Here is a 15,283-nt window from a genome sequence, read left to right on the forward strand (position 1 = left end):
TTTCAATAAAAAAATCATACAAATAAAAATGTATAATAAGAAACAATACAATTGATTACATTGATACAAGAAGTACAATAGTGAATGGCAATGAACAAAACACAATTTATTTTAAAAAAATACATCCTTTTGAAAAAATTTCATAAAGACATTGAAACACATAACTATAATGAAATTACACTACATAAAAACTGATCTTTAGCGGCAATTAATTAACGGCAATAGCTCAATTGCCGCTAAATATATATTTTTAGCAACAATTGACACTCTTTGTATATGTCCCTAAAGCCTTTAGCGACATTGGATCTAATGACACTTAACTAATGTCGNTTAAAAAAATACATCCTTTTGAAAAAATTTCATAAAGACATTGAAACACATAACTATAATGAAATTACACTACATAAAAACTGATCTTTAGCGGCAATTAATTAACGGCAATAGCTCAATTGCCGCTAAATATATATTTTTAGCAACAATTGACACTCTTTGTATATGTCCCTAAAGCCTTTAGCGACATTGGATCTAATGACGCTTAACTAATGTCGGTAAAGACTTTATCACTCCTTACTAATGTGTCTATTTATTGCCGCTAAAAGTTATTTTATTGTAGTGTTAACTGATTAAAGGAATTCTGAATTTATTGGAGATTCACATTAAGAAGCTGGATTCGATTTGAAAGAGATTTTAAATTGAAATGAGAAAGAAATAGAAGAGAAGAAAGAAAGTTGGATTGAGGGAGAGTGAGAGAGTGTGATTGAGGGAGAGTGAATTTAGTGTATTAGATGGAGTTGTGTAAATTTGCTACAAAATACAACATATAGTGGTGAGGACTCGAGTTCTAGTGGTGAATGATAATTTTTTAAATTATAGTTATGTTTCTTTAATACATGAATCACATGTTAGCCTAGTTAGGTGGGGGTGGGGGGCTGAAGGAAGAAGAAAGTTGTGGGCGAGGGAGTGGAGTGGGAGAGGGGCTGAAGGGTTGATTTTAATTATTTTTTTAATGATTTTTAATATAAAAAATATATATTCACCCGCTTTAAGGTGCGCACAGTCAAGTATTTTCCAACTCAACACTATTAGTGTCACATAAGTTCGGTCAATGGTCAGATGTCTTTAATATATTGTGTTTTAGTAAGTTTTAGGGTTCAGTTGGCAAAGTTGTGAGTATAAGGGTTCAATTGACAAATGGAGCCAAGTACAAGGGCCTCCTACGTCATTCCATCTTTTAAAATTTAAAGTTAAATTTAAAAAATTATCAAGAAAATATTTTCTTTAAAAAGTGAACTGACCCAACATAGTCATTATCCAACCTAGTGATGAATTGAATTTGATATTTTTTTGTTCACTCAAATATGTGTCGGCCCAATCTGACTCGTCAAATTTCAAAGTTGCAAGAGAACTCTAAGATTAGGGTGGGCAATGGCTTCAAAACTTGATTCTAAGTTAGTTGAGAAAGTCTTTCAGCTCTTAAGAATCCGTATGTGAGAAACCCTTTCCCATGCATGTGTTAAGTAATGTGTGAGAAATCTTTTCACAACAATCAACAACAGCATTCATGCTTTACTCTCAAAGCAACATATATATCATATTTCATCAATTTCATAAGAACATACCATTCTTCATAAATTCGTCTTTCATAGTTCAAAACCTCTTTTCAATCATCAAAGTTTAGAAAACATGGGTTAAGCATGGGTTAAGTATGATATCAATGCATAGAGATATAAAATCATGCTAAAAAGGATCTTTCATGTCATGCAAAGACCAAGTTAAAACCATAAGAAAGAGGATAGAAAACGTCATAATAATCAAGGAAAAATGCAAGTAAAACTAATCTTTCGAACACTTGTGAGATACTTCTTGAAGTAACCTAAGTCCATCATTATTGTTGTGAGAAATTATCCTTAACCAACATAGAGACCAACTATAACATGAAATCTGGTGTTTATCCCACACCGAAAAGAGGTGTCCTCACTTTTCTAGGTAAGAACCATGAACTTCTAGCTTAAGTGGATCCACTAGCTAATGTATATCTAGACAACCTATGATGACACATAGTTTATGGGACACGAGTAATCATCAATTGTCCACTCGATACTAAGCATAATTCCCACAGAAAAGTCATCAATAATATTCATCTTACTTTTAAGGGACATGGGTAATCGCCTCTTATCTTTTACTATGGGGACATGGGCAGTGACGGATCCAGAATTTTTGTTGAGGGGATTCAAAGCATAAAGAAGTAAACATGTAAAAATTACAAGATGAAAAACAGAGCTAGATGGGAGGAAAATATTAATTTTAATCCGCAAAATTTAACTTATATTGTCATGCTGTGTTTATGTTCTTTCTACTTTTACCTGCTCCATCGAGCTTTTAAATTTTTTAGTGTTTTTGTTCTTTTATTTTGCAGTATTCTACTTTTTTTTTGAATTTTGAATTAGTGCCCATTCAATCATATATTACTTTAAAAATCATCAAGATTCTTCAGAAAAGTGTAAAGATCGAGTTGTTAATATTATAGTGCATATTCATAAGATAAATAAATGACATCGTCAATTTGTTTTAGTTCATTTAATTCAATTTACTAGGTTAATCATTTGTAAAAAAACATTATGAACCAATCAAATAAGTTTATTTTAGTTTTCATCTCTTTAGACTCGACTTAAAAATAGTAAAAAAGAGATACTATGAAATTAAGAAAAAAATCAATTAAATAGATTTTATCTAAAAAAATACAAAACTTTAAAATTTTTCCATTCGATTAATCTAAATTTACTTTATTTTATATAAAAATTTTCTAATTCAATTTTCAATTTAATAACAATTCATTATTTTCTCAAAGAGTTTCTTTGAGTTAGTACATGAGAATAGAGTTATGTAGAAATAAAATGAACAATATAAACTAGAATAATAAAAGACAAAAATATTAAAAAAAAATGTGGCTAATAAATTTAAACAAAGACAAATTGATAAAAAGAAATAATATAAAAAGAAAAATAGCAAAAAAACAAAAAAAATACAGTTTTTTTATTTAAGCAAAAACAATGATGTCTTTATTGGGTATTCTAAGCCCAAACCCTAAGCCCATCTCAGCCTTTCCAAAGCAAAAAAAAAGTTTGAAAAAAGTTGCACTTGGGAAAAATTAAACTTGGAACCTTTAAACTAACAATGAACCCTTAGCCAGTGTGCCACACTCCTCTTCAATTATTGAAGGGGTTCATTTTATTATATATACGCTTAAAATCAGAAGTTTACCTTATATATACAATGTAATTTTTCGACGAAAGGGGTTCACCTGAACTCCCTGAGTTGCACGTAGGTCTGCCCTTAGACATGGGTAATCGCCTCCTGTCTTTCCATTTGAATAGCTCCTAAATGTTGATTCTAAGTTAGTTGAGAAAGCTTTTCAACTCTTAAGAATCCTTATGTGAGAAACTATTTCACATGCATGTATTAAGTAATGTGTGAGAAATCATTTCACAACAATCAACAACAACATTCTTGCTTTACTCTCAAAGCAGCATATATCATATTTGTTGACACCCAATTTTGACCCTCCCCAATACAAATTAATCATCGAGCTTCCTGAATTCTAAACGATTTGAAATAATTGGCTTTATAAAATTCAAAATAATTTTCAAGTCATTTTTAGTAGTTTTGTCATTTTTATAAATTTTGAAATAATAAATATGATATTTTATATAGTTATGTGTCTAATTAGTATATTTTTATGAATGTTCGAAAATTGCCTCAAAACGATTTTAGTTTTATTTAAATATTGGGCTATTTGGTTTAAATTAATTAATAACTTATATTTCGAGTTAACTAGTTTATAATTAAGTTAATTATTATATAATTATGTGTCTAATTAGTATATTTTATAAATATTTGAAAATCATATCAAAAGATTTTTATTTCTTTTTAGCTAAGTGTTTTACTAACTTAGTTTAATTTAAATCATAATTACGATTTTGAATTAATTAGTTCATGTTTAAACCAATTATGTTATTATCAAGTTAATTATTTTATTTTGTTAAGAATAAGAAGCTCGTTAATTAATTAATATTAAATTCATCTTATTTATTTATTTATATTTTTCAGCCACATTCTCCAAGTAAATCTGATTTGGTTAATTTTGTAATCCTAATCGGTTATAATTGCAATTCTTTTGGCCAAATCCTCAATTCAAAACCTAGCCATTTCATTACAATTTTAACCCATTTCCTACCTTCCATCCAATTCTTTTTAAAGACCAACTTTGGGCCAAATTCAGACCCTTTCCAGCAGCCCATTAAATAACCCAAAATTGGCCCATTTTCTCCTTTTCCTCCAACCTGTCCAACACCCCACTACCAATACATACTAATAATACATAGCAACACCAAAAGAAATCAACAACACACGCGTACAGTAGCCCAAAAACCGACCCCTCTACATCTTCTTCTCCAGAAAGTCGTACATAGCAGCAGCAGAGGAGTAGGGCACGCGTTTTCCCCCCTTTCCTCTTCCGGAATGGGGTGAAAATTACAAGGAAAAGGTGTTCGCCTAATTTGGTGAAAGAAATTTTGAAATTTGAATTTGAATTTGGGCTCTTTTGTCCAGATTTGGATCCGTTTTTCCCCCAAAAATCGAACCCTATCTCCTTCTATATATATTCCTTTTTTTCGTTTCAGTTTAAGGGGGGATTTTTTGGAGTTGGAATTTTCGAGCGGAACCAAGAATAGATATAGAGAGCATACAGATAGATAGGAATATGGAGTGATACAGAAGGGCACATTAGATATAGGAGTCAAAATTAATTCGAACGGAGAGTGAAAACAAGGGAAGATCAAGTACTCTTAATGTTTGAAGCCATAGGTTCTTGAGTCTAGATTTTAGTCTCTTTCTCTGTTCATTGGAATCGGTCCAAGGGTGTGGGTGGAAGTCAGTTCAAGCTTCGTTTGTCCTAGTATCGCTGCACCGAACAAGGTAAACAACTCGTAATCCCTTTGTTTATTTTGAGTTCATTGTGTTGGTTTGATATGTAGTTCTTTGTGGATTCTAAGATGAGCTTGTGTGATGTGTTCGATCTATATTATTCTCTTCATCTTATTTTTACTAAAATGTCCTTATGTATTCGTTTTCTTGATGATTTAACATTTGTTTAAGCTCACATCGCTGACTATGTTCTCTTCAAACTCCTGGCTATTATCCTCGCCTTAAGCTTGATTTTAGCGTTTGTTAATCACCTTCATTCTATTTTTTTTTCTGGAGTCGTTTTATTATTTATCTTGTGCATTCCCTGGTAGTAATTTCAGGTTACATTAATATGGCTCGGTTGTTTTGGGGTCATTTTGTAGTATGAAATTATTACACTTATTTAGTGTTTGATGATTAGATGTTCTTATGACTCATTCATTCATCCTAGTTAGTCTAATATTTTGCCATGTATTCAAAGAGCTTATTACTAGCATGAATATAGCTCTATATGATGGATCATGCTTGTTCCATGCTTTCTTGGCTTTAAATGGTCTAGTTTCTACCTATTTAATCGAGCATTAGTTTAGTATGAGTTTTCTTTTAAATAGTATTATGTCTCTATTTATTACATCTTGCATCCTCGAGTGATAATATTTGTTTAGGATCACTATGACCATATCTTGGATTTCTATCATGTTGATGTATTTGTCCTCATGTTCGCTACTTGTAATATTATGAGAAGCATGTTGTGCTCCTGCTTTCTGTTAGTCGACACTAGTATATATTTGGTCTTTTTATGCTTACTTTTGCTTAATTCTCAAAAGTTTCATGAATAAGATTTTTATCATTTTCTTCGTCATATGGGAAAAGGATTTTAAGTAGGTGTACTTTGAGAGAAATGTTTAATAGTCATATTTAGTAGATGACATAATTGCTCACTGTTTCTTTTAAATTTCATCATTTGAAATTCTTATCTTTGCTATCTTGAGGATAATGATTACCTTGCTTTCATTGCTAGAAGTTATTGTATGTTTGGAGTTAACCTTATCATGAGTGCTATTTTGTCCGTATATACACATATGTCTTATTCTAAGACCTCTTTGCTTTGGTCTGCAAGTATTTGAATGACCACTTCACTTATTCTCATATATTTTCTTTCATTAATTCGTTACTTTGTTCCATGTCATTTTTCTCTAGCTAATTTATGCCTTTTTTTTCCATGTTTATGGTGTCGACCGAGTCCCTTGGGATTTCCCACCTTCCCTTGCATTCCGAATTGGGCCTGGAAAGAGGCCCAAACTTATTCTCCTCTCGAGTTAGCCCCGTTGCAAACGTAGGAGAAGTTAAGGAACAGGCTGAAGGCAATGAGATAGGGGCTGGAAATTAAATTTACAGATTCTGTAAAGCTGAAAAATATCTTGATACAGCTTTTTATACACTGATATACGGTCCGGCCCAACAAATACGCTATTAAAAAATGAAATACAGGTTGAAGGCGTCAAAGAGGATTGTATACACTTGATATACAGTCCGATATACAAGAAAATGGATCAAGATACGACCCGTATGCAAAGTATACGTTGGCTGTATACATGGTTATTCCAGCGAATTTGGCCCAAAAGGAGGCCCAAATTCAATTTCTCCCTACTCTTTAATTATTTAATTATGATTATTTGTTGTTAATTGTGTGTTGACTCTAACTTTTAAATTGTTAACTAACCTAATTAAATTCCCCAAACGATAAGTTATTTTCTTCGTATTGGCTTACTTTTAACACATTCTTTTGCTTGTTTTTGTATTCATTAATCTCACTAATCAAATATATTTATTTTAATTTAATTAAATCTTTTGTTCTTAAAAAGATATAGTTTGATGCCTCTTTCTTTAATCATTTTACTTATTCAAACTGGTTTTAAGTTATCGCCTTTCTCAAATGAACGAAAAAAAATGTTCCCTTTTTATCAATTGATTTAAAACAGTTTCATGCTTTAATTTATTAAATTGGTTCAAATTATTATTTTGAAATGAATAAATAAGTTTTAATTAATCTAATTTTATCACTTGCATTACAAGTCGAATGGGTCATTTTGGATTCCTTTCTAAATAAAAATAAAATAAAAATGTGTCGTTTATCTAATTTTATTTTTTTTAAAAAAGAAATTAATTAATTGAATATTTTAATTTATTTAATTATTCTTATGATAAATTTCTCAAAATTAGTCAAAACTATCTTTTGTCAAATCGCCGGTCAACCGCAAGTTAGCGGGCATTCCGAGGGCCTAACACCTTCTCGGAATGTACATTGAACTTCGAACCCTTTTTCAATTGATTTTATCTGTTTAAGTCTTTTGAAAAATCTTGTATTTTTTCTTAATTTTTTACTAAAAATTAAGTGGTGACTCTGTCCTTTTGGAAACCCGATTTCTCTTAAACTATAAGTTTAATCGGCTTTTCAAAAACTCAGTCATTTTTCCTTTACATATATTTTTAAATAAAACAATATTTCATCAATTTCATAAGAACATACCATTCTTCATAAATTCATCTTTTATAGTTCAAAACCCATTTTCAATCATCAAAGCTTAGAAAACATGAGTTAAGCATGGGTTCATAGGGATTCATCTTAAAATCATAGAACATATCAATTTATGCATAATAGTTCATAAAACAATCCAATAAATCAATACTGAAAGAAACTCATGACATGGAAGAAAACTCTAACTTCAATTGGAGAATTCTAACTTCAAAATTGGAGAATTTAGGAACTCTATTGAGGGAAGAATTCCATATATGAAGACTATCATATCTAGAGGCGGAGTCAAAATTAAGAGTTTGGGGGTTCAAATTTTTCTTTAGAACCATGAATCAATTTTGTTAGGGGTTCACAAGTTAATATACATATATTTAATTTTCTAGTACAAATACAGAGTCTACGAAAAAGCTACTGGGTTCTTCTGAACCCATGAACCTCCACCTAGCTCCGCCTCTGATAATACCTTAGAGTTCAAAGCCTACAAACAATGGTGAATTGGAGAGTTGATCTTGAAACCCTAAGTTGACTCCTTCTTCTTTTTCTTTTAGAGAGAGAAATATTTGGGGAGGATGAGCTTGTTCTTCTTTTGGAAAATTGAGAGAATGAATTGAATTGAGTGATTTTAGGGGTAAAAACCTTTATATAGGGTCTTTGGGTAAAGATCAAAACGACATAGTATTGATTTAAAACAGTTAGAAAATGACCCAAAAGCCCCTGACTTAAAAACTGATGAACCAACTTCACGCTAGCTTTTACGGCCCATCAAGGGTACCACAAACTGTTTTGCCATCTGTGGTCCTTGACCAGTGGCTTGGGGAGAAAGCCCCCTCTTAAGTGGCTCATGACAAGCCATTTGACGGCCCGTCAACCTCACCACGGGCTGCCTAGACCTCCGTGGGAGGGACACCTGCAGGGCAGGTTCTGGGCACTTACCACGAGCCCTCCAACAGATTGTGGTCTCATTCACGGCCAGTCAAGGACTCCATGGAGGGTTCCATGGTCCACTTTTGAGCTAGTGAGTTGCCCACTTGACCCTTTTCTAGCCTTTCTCGATTCTGACGTGTTACAGGGACAAAAGTTGTAAACTTATCTTAGAAGAAAAATTGAAGAAAAAATCATTGTAGATTATGCAATTGCATAGACAGATCAATTTTTCCCATGGAAATGAAAAAAGCACATAGGTGTTTTTGAGGAGGTGGGGAACTTTGGGGGACGATAATTGATATCAAAAAAGAAATAATCATTATGAAAATTTTAGTAATTAATTCATGTGAAACTATGATTAGTAAAAAAAATTGAATAAATAAAAAAAGAAAACACAAAAAATTAAAATAAGTAGAAAATTCTTACGTGGCAGCAAGTGAACAACACCTTCAATGGTAAGATTGGTTCTTTATTTCAAGCACTAATTAAATTCAACTCAAAGTAGATTGGGGGTAAAGAAACATTCATAAAGTTAGATTGCTAAACTAAGTTGTGCGACCAAGTTAGGGGGGAATTTTATGTCTTTTCTCAAGTGAAAATGGTTATTTAAGTTTAGAAGGAAGAGAACTTTGTGTTTTTGAAGTGAAAATGATGATTTAGGTTTTAAAAAGAAGAATGTATGCTTCATTTTGCTTAATGGGTGCATGCATGTTGAAGTATATTAATATGGAGGTCTTCCTACCATTGATATTTTTTTTTTTTAGTTTTGAAGTGAAAATGGTTTTTATGCTTTTGAAGTGAAAAATGGTGATTTTGGTTAAAATATAAAAGAGCTTTGTGTTTTTGAAGTGAAAAATGGTGATTTAGGTTAAAATAGAAGAGGAATATGTGTTTTTGAAGTGAAAAATGGTGATTTAGGTTTAAAAAGAAGATGATTGTGTTTCATATTTCATATTTCATTGGTGATTTGAGCGCATATTTCATTGTTGCATGTGTGTATTCTAATTAAATAAATAACAATCTCCCCATTTGTCGTATGGTGATTTTGTGTGAAACTTGAAGACTATGTTATTAATGCATCAATCTAAGAACTTGTGTGATTGAATCGCACAATAGCTAAGATTTCTGTAGCAAGTCATATGAATTGTTGAATTGGTACATGAATGTTGAGGTTGCTGTAGCAAGTCACATGAATGTTCTTATACAAGATTGTGTACGTTTCATTATGCTTATTGAGTACATGAACGTTCTTGTATATTAATGGTTTAAATAGTAGTGTTACAATAAAGGTTGAATCTTTATAAGAATACAAGATTGTGTATGCTTCATTTTACTTAATGGGTACATGAATGTTCTTGTATATTAATGGAGGTCTTCCTACCATTTCCTACCTTCACTCTGGTTTTTGCTTGTATCAATGGCCATAGTTTTTAAAGTAATTTTAGTCATTTTTATAATATTTTTAAATAAATAATATTTTTTCATCTTGTTTAGTTTTAGCCGAATCACCAACTAAACTCATTTAGCTAGATTATTAATTTCGATTGACTACGATTGAAATTCATTTGGTCATTTTCTTAATTGCAATTTTAGTTATTCTTCAACTTAATTGCAAAATCAAATTTTCATACTTTTTTCCTCTCAATTCACAAAGCCCATTATATTTTCTCACTTTCAACTCTTATTCTGGCAGCCCATATTTTAGCCCAATAATTTCCATTCCCTCTCAACCCACTACCATTTAAATGACATACAACAACAATACCAAATATTTCTTGTGTGTTTCATTTGTTCACTGGAAAAGAAGTTTGAATCGATTATAGTGGTAAACTTTCTTAATTGATCTCCTGTTGATGCCACTGCTCTTATATGAGTTATTTTCTATGTGAGTGGTGTCCTTGTCACTGGATGCTCGTGATTTTGTATCCTATTTATATGATTAGCGATTAATCTCCGCATGTCTAGATAATTAGCTTAAATTGTGTGAAGGACGAATTCATTTTGGTGTTGTTTGTTAGGCAGAATTTAGAAATTGCATTCATTATTTGCAGCTATCCTTAATTTGTTCTTTCGTGTCTATTTTTAGTTTAGTAGACTTTCTTTCTAATTTTTGACTTGTCGTAGTATCATGTGAATACAATTTCATTTCAGCGCTAAGCTAAGCAATGTGTTCCTAGCATATCGTTTTATGTGTCTCTTGACTTAGTCATCGTGTATCTTTGTTTAGTGATTTTAATACTTTTAATGTCATAAGGTTGCAGGTTTTGATATTTGGCTTGGTTAAGATAATCTGCATAGAATTACTATTTGGTTTTGTCCAATTATTGTTTTAAGATGTGGATTAGCATAGTATGTGTATTATTTCTACATCTTTTATTCACTTAGACATGCGATAATGCATTTCTTTGCCATTCCTCTCCATCCTGCCATTCGTAGGCGTGTCATTGGCTAACATATTAATTTTAAGTGACTATTGTGTCCTTCTTATTTTTTTCTTTAAAAATTGTTGCTATCCATGCGTCTCTATATGATTTCCCCCAAATGGGAGTATATATTAATTCGCACCTTCTTGGATAAAAAATGTATATTTTCCAGTAGGGTGATTTACTCTTCTTGTATTTATGTTGGTTGGACCATATATTAACTCTTTTCCTTTATTTTGTTGCATGTGAAATCTGCTTCGAGTCCATGTGGAACTCCATCCTTGCCTCCTTTATTGGGTCGTAAAGGCACCAATTCACTTTTTTCTTTCGTTCGACTCAACCTTCGATTATCAACAATAGGGTCGATGAACAGGTCCCGGAGCTGAAAAAACACAGCATATACACTAATATACAATGTGATACGACCCATATACAACAGAAATGGGCCAAAAGCCCTCATAGATTTTACTGTTGTGTTGTATTGTAATCGGGCCTAAGCCCTTTTATTTTAATTATTATTTTGCTAGATGTTAGGACAGGTACAATTGGGCCAAAAGCCCACAACTGAATTTAGACCCAAGTGCTTGTCTAGACGGACGAACCAGACTTGGGCCCATTTATCTTCTTCGTTTCCTATTTATTTTAATTGTTATTATGTGTTTCTATATGTTTATTTAATTTTAAAGTTTTTTCCAAATTCGATTCCCCAAAGGATAACCATTTTTGAGTTAATTATTTAAAAATTAAGTGAATACTTATTTTCTACTTGACTTTAGAATTTAGAATATTTTTGCTTAAACTTATCCTTATAATATTTCCCTCATCCCTAAAATGATGTTAAGTATTAAGTTTGTTTATTTCTAAACTAATCAAGCATGTCTATTTTCAAATAATTAGCCAAATATTTTAATTATCGGATAACCGCGAGTTAGCAGATGTTTTAGGTGCTTTCAAACCCTTCCTAAAACATTAATATGAACCCCGAACCCTACCTTTATATTATTTATCTACTGCTTTGATCTTTTGAAAACTAGTTTTATTAATTCTTCTTTAAAAATTAAGTGACGACTCCTTTTTAGTTAAATACTAGATAACGTTGCCCGTGCTATGCACGGGCCCAATAATATAAATGGTATATTCTAGGGCTAATAACCGAGTTTTTGAAGCGATTGTTTGCGTGGATAAAGGAATAAGTTTTTTTTATCACAAACCTGTACTTTCTTTGACGCTATTTAAGGCATAATAAGACTACCCACATACAACATTTTTGAAATATTTTATGTTGTCAATTATCATGATTTATAGTATTTTTATGATAGATTCACTTCAAGAATTAGTGAAATTTTTTGTATTTTTTTTCAAAACATATTTTATGTTGTAAATTATTATAATTTATAGTATTTTTATGCAATTTTTAAATATAAAAAAAATCAAAAAAAATAAGACAAATAAATTAAAATGGACCCAATATATGTTATTTTTGTTGTCTCAATTTATGTGACACAAATGAAATTTGGAGAGTCATCCAAATTTTCATATATATTTTTTTAATCATCCAAATTTTCATATATATTTTTTTAAATGTTTGAAGTTATTAATTATTGTGATTTATAATATTTTTATGTAACTTTGAAATAATGTACATTACTGGTCACTTTGTCCTAATTTATGTGATATGGATAAAATTACAAAATTAACCCTTTTAAAATGTCTTTCAGATATTTTAAGTTGTGAATTATTATTATTTATAATACTTTTTTGGTAATATTAAAATGATATGTGTTATTTTTTCTGTCCCAATATATGTGAGCCTGATAGAATTCTGAGAGTCAACCTATGTTATTATATAGCTTTTAAATATTTTAAATTGGTAATTATTGTAATTTTTAATGCTTTTTAAGTCATTTGTAAATGATATATGCTGCTTCCTTGATTGGGACTTTTCCATTTGTGAGATATATATATATACATATCGTGTTATGCACGGGCCCAATAATATAAATAGTATGTTTTGGGGCTAATAACCGAGTTTTTGAAGCGATTGTTTGCGTGGATAAAGGAATAAGTTTTTTTTATCACAAACCTGTACTTTCTTTGACGCTATTTAAGGCATAATATGACTACCCACATCCAACATTTTTGAAATATTTTATGTTGTCAATTATCATAATTTATAGTATTTTTACGATAGATTCACTTGAAGAATCAGTGAAATTTTTTGTATTTTTTTTCAAAACATGTTTTATGTTGTCAATTATCATGATTTATAGTATTTTTAAGCAATTTTTAAATATAAAAAAAATAAAAAAATAAGACAAATAAATTAAAATGGACCCAATATATGTTATTTTTGTTGTCTCAATTTATGTGACACAAATGAAATTTGGAGAGTCATCCAAATTTTCATATTTTTTTTTAAATGTTTGAAGTTATTAATTATTGTGATTTATAATATTTTTATGTGACTTTGAAATAATGTACATTACTGGTCACTTTGTCCTAATTTATGTGATATGGATAAAATTACAAAATTAACCCTTTTAAAATATCTTTCTGATATTTTAAGTTGTTAATTATTATTATTTATAATACTTTTTTGATAATATTAAAATGATATGTGTTATTTTTTCTGTCCCAATATATGTGAGCCTGATAGAATTCTGAGAGTCAACCTATTTTGTTATAAATATTTTAAAGCTTTTTTAAGTCATTTGTAAATGATATATGTTGCATCCTTGATTAGGACTTTTCCATTTGTGAGATATATATATACACATCTACTATATAATAAATATAATATATAATATTCAAGAAAGTCCCAATCTTGAATATTATATATTATACTTGGGTATAAAATAGAATTTTAAAAGTCCCACAAGTATAATATATAATATTCAAGATTGAGAAAAGTCCCAATTTTGAATATTATATATTATACTTGGACCTAAACTCTCTTTTATAATATAGTAAAAAAAAAACAAATAGTCCATCTTTAATTAACATCTAATAGACAAAAAAAAAAAAAANTACTGTTGTGTTGTATTGTAATCTGGCCTAAGCCCTTTTATTTTAATTATTATTTTGCTAGATGTTAGGACAGGTACAATTGGGCCAAAAGCCCACAGCTGAATTTAGACCCAAGTGCTTGTCTAGATGGACGAACCAGTCTTGGGCCTATTTATCTTCTTCGTTTCCTATTTATTTTAATTGTTATTATGTGTTTCTATTTGTTTATTTAATTTTAAAGTTTTTTCCAAATTCGATTCCCCAAAGGATAACCATTTTTGAGTTAATTATTCAAAAATTAGGTGAATACTTATTTTCTACTTGACTTTAGAATTTAGAATATTTTTACTTAAACTTATCCTTATAATATTTCCCTCATCCCTAAAATGATGTTTAAGTCTTAAGTTTGTTTATTTCTAAACTAATCAAGCATGTCTATTTTCAAATAATTAGACAAATATTTTAATTATCGGATAACCGCAAGTTAGCAGATGTTTTAGGTGCTTTCAAACCCTTCTTAAAACATTAATATGAACCCCGAACCCTACTTTTATATTATTTATCTACTGCTTTGATCTTTTGAAAATTAATTTTATTAATTTTTCTTTAAAAATTAAGTGGCGACTCCTTTTTAGTTAAATAAAACAAATAGTCCATCTTGAATTAACATCCAATAGACAAAAAAATAAAATAAAGGAGCACAAATTCTCCCAAATTAACAAACGATATGTTAATAGGTTTTTTTATTTTGTTTTACTCGTATAACCAACAACCACTAAACAACAATAAAAATAGAGACATGGGCTACTTCTTTAATAATATCAACTCTCAATAGATATTTAGTGATTCAGTTTCTATGAACTCCACCAATCCAATAACATTCATGTATTCAATATACAAAATTCAACGAGTATCTATTACAAACATCAACACATAGATGACATCTTTGATAATTTTAATTCATCATAGTGAAAAATGAGATAGTGCAAATAATTTGTGAATTATTCGATGGAGGAGTGGTTATTACAACAAACATTTATTTCAATGGATTCATTCACTTGATTTCAACCCATCTAAATGTTGATACTTCTATGAATGCGTTTGATTTTCATTATAAGATTGATGACAATTCTATGTTGATGTTGATACGAAATAATATGAGATTACGAGTATACATCAAATTGAAGAAAGGGTCACTAAACTTCAAACAATATCTATTGTGCATAACTTCAAAAGCTATTGATATTCATTATACACTTTCAATTAATGAAGAAAAAGATGAAGAGGTCAATACCCAAATAATAGCTCATGGTAACACCAATACAAACAATTTAAATGTAATGGAATATAACAACTTGGTTGCTCGGGAGACTGCATATTTTCAACAATGCAATATTATTGAAAGTATAGCTACAAACATGAAACACACTAG

The 15,283-nt window shown here is 30.1% G+C and overlaps 1 protein-coding gene across 2 annotated transcripts in view; it reads right to left on the minus strand.

Moving 5' to 3' along the window:
- The window catches only part of LOC125877105 (glucan endo-1,3-beta-glucosidase 12), a 343,740-nt gene that overhangs the window by 194,982 nt on the left and 133,475 nt on the right, over positions 1–15,283 (minus strand). Inside the window, exon 4 of one of the 2 annotated variants that reach the window (XM_049558422.1) lies at positions 4,430–4,441. The exons of the other annotated variant lie outside the window; for it this stretch is intronic. The gene's annotated coding sequence lies outside the window, so the exon portion shown is untranslated. Of the gene's footprint in view, positions 1–4,429; positions 4,442–15,283 lie in introns of those variants that run through there. 2 annotated transcript variants of the gene reach the window in all.

The sequence above is a fragment of the Solanum stenotomum genome, chromosome 9, assembly GCF_019186545.1.
Source record: "Solanum stenotomum isolate F172 chromosome 9, ASM1918654v1, whole genome shotgun sequence".
In the NCBI taxonomy this organism is placed as follows: domain Eukaryota; kingdom Viridiplantae; phylum Streptophyta; class Magnoliopsida; order Solanales; family Solanaceae; genus Solanum; species Solanum stenotomum.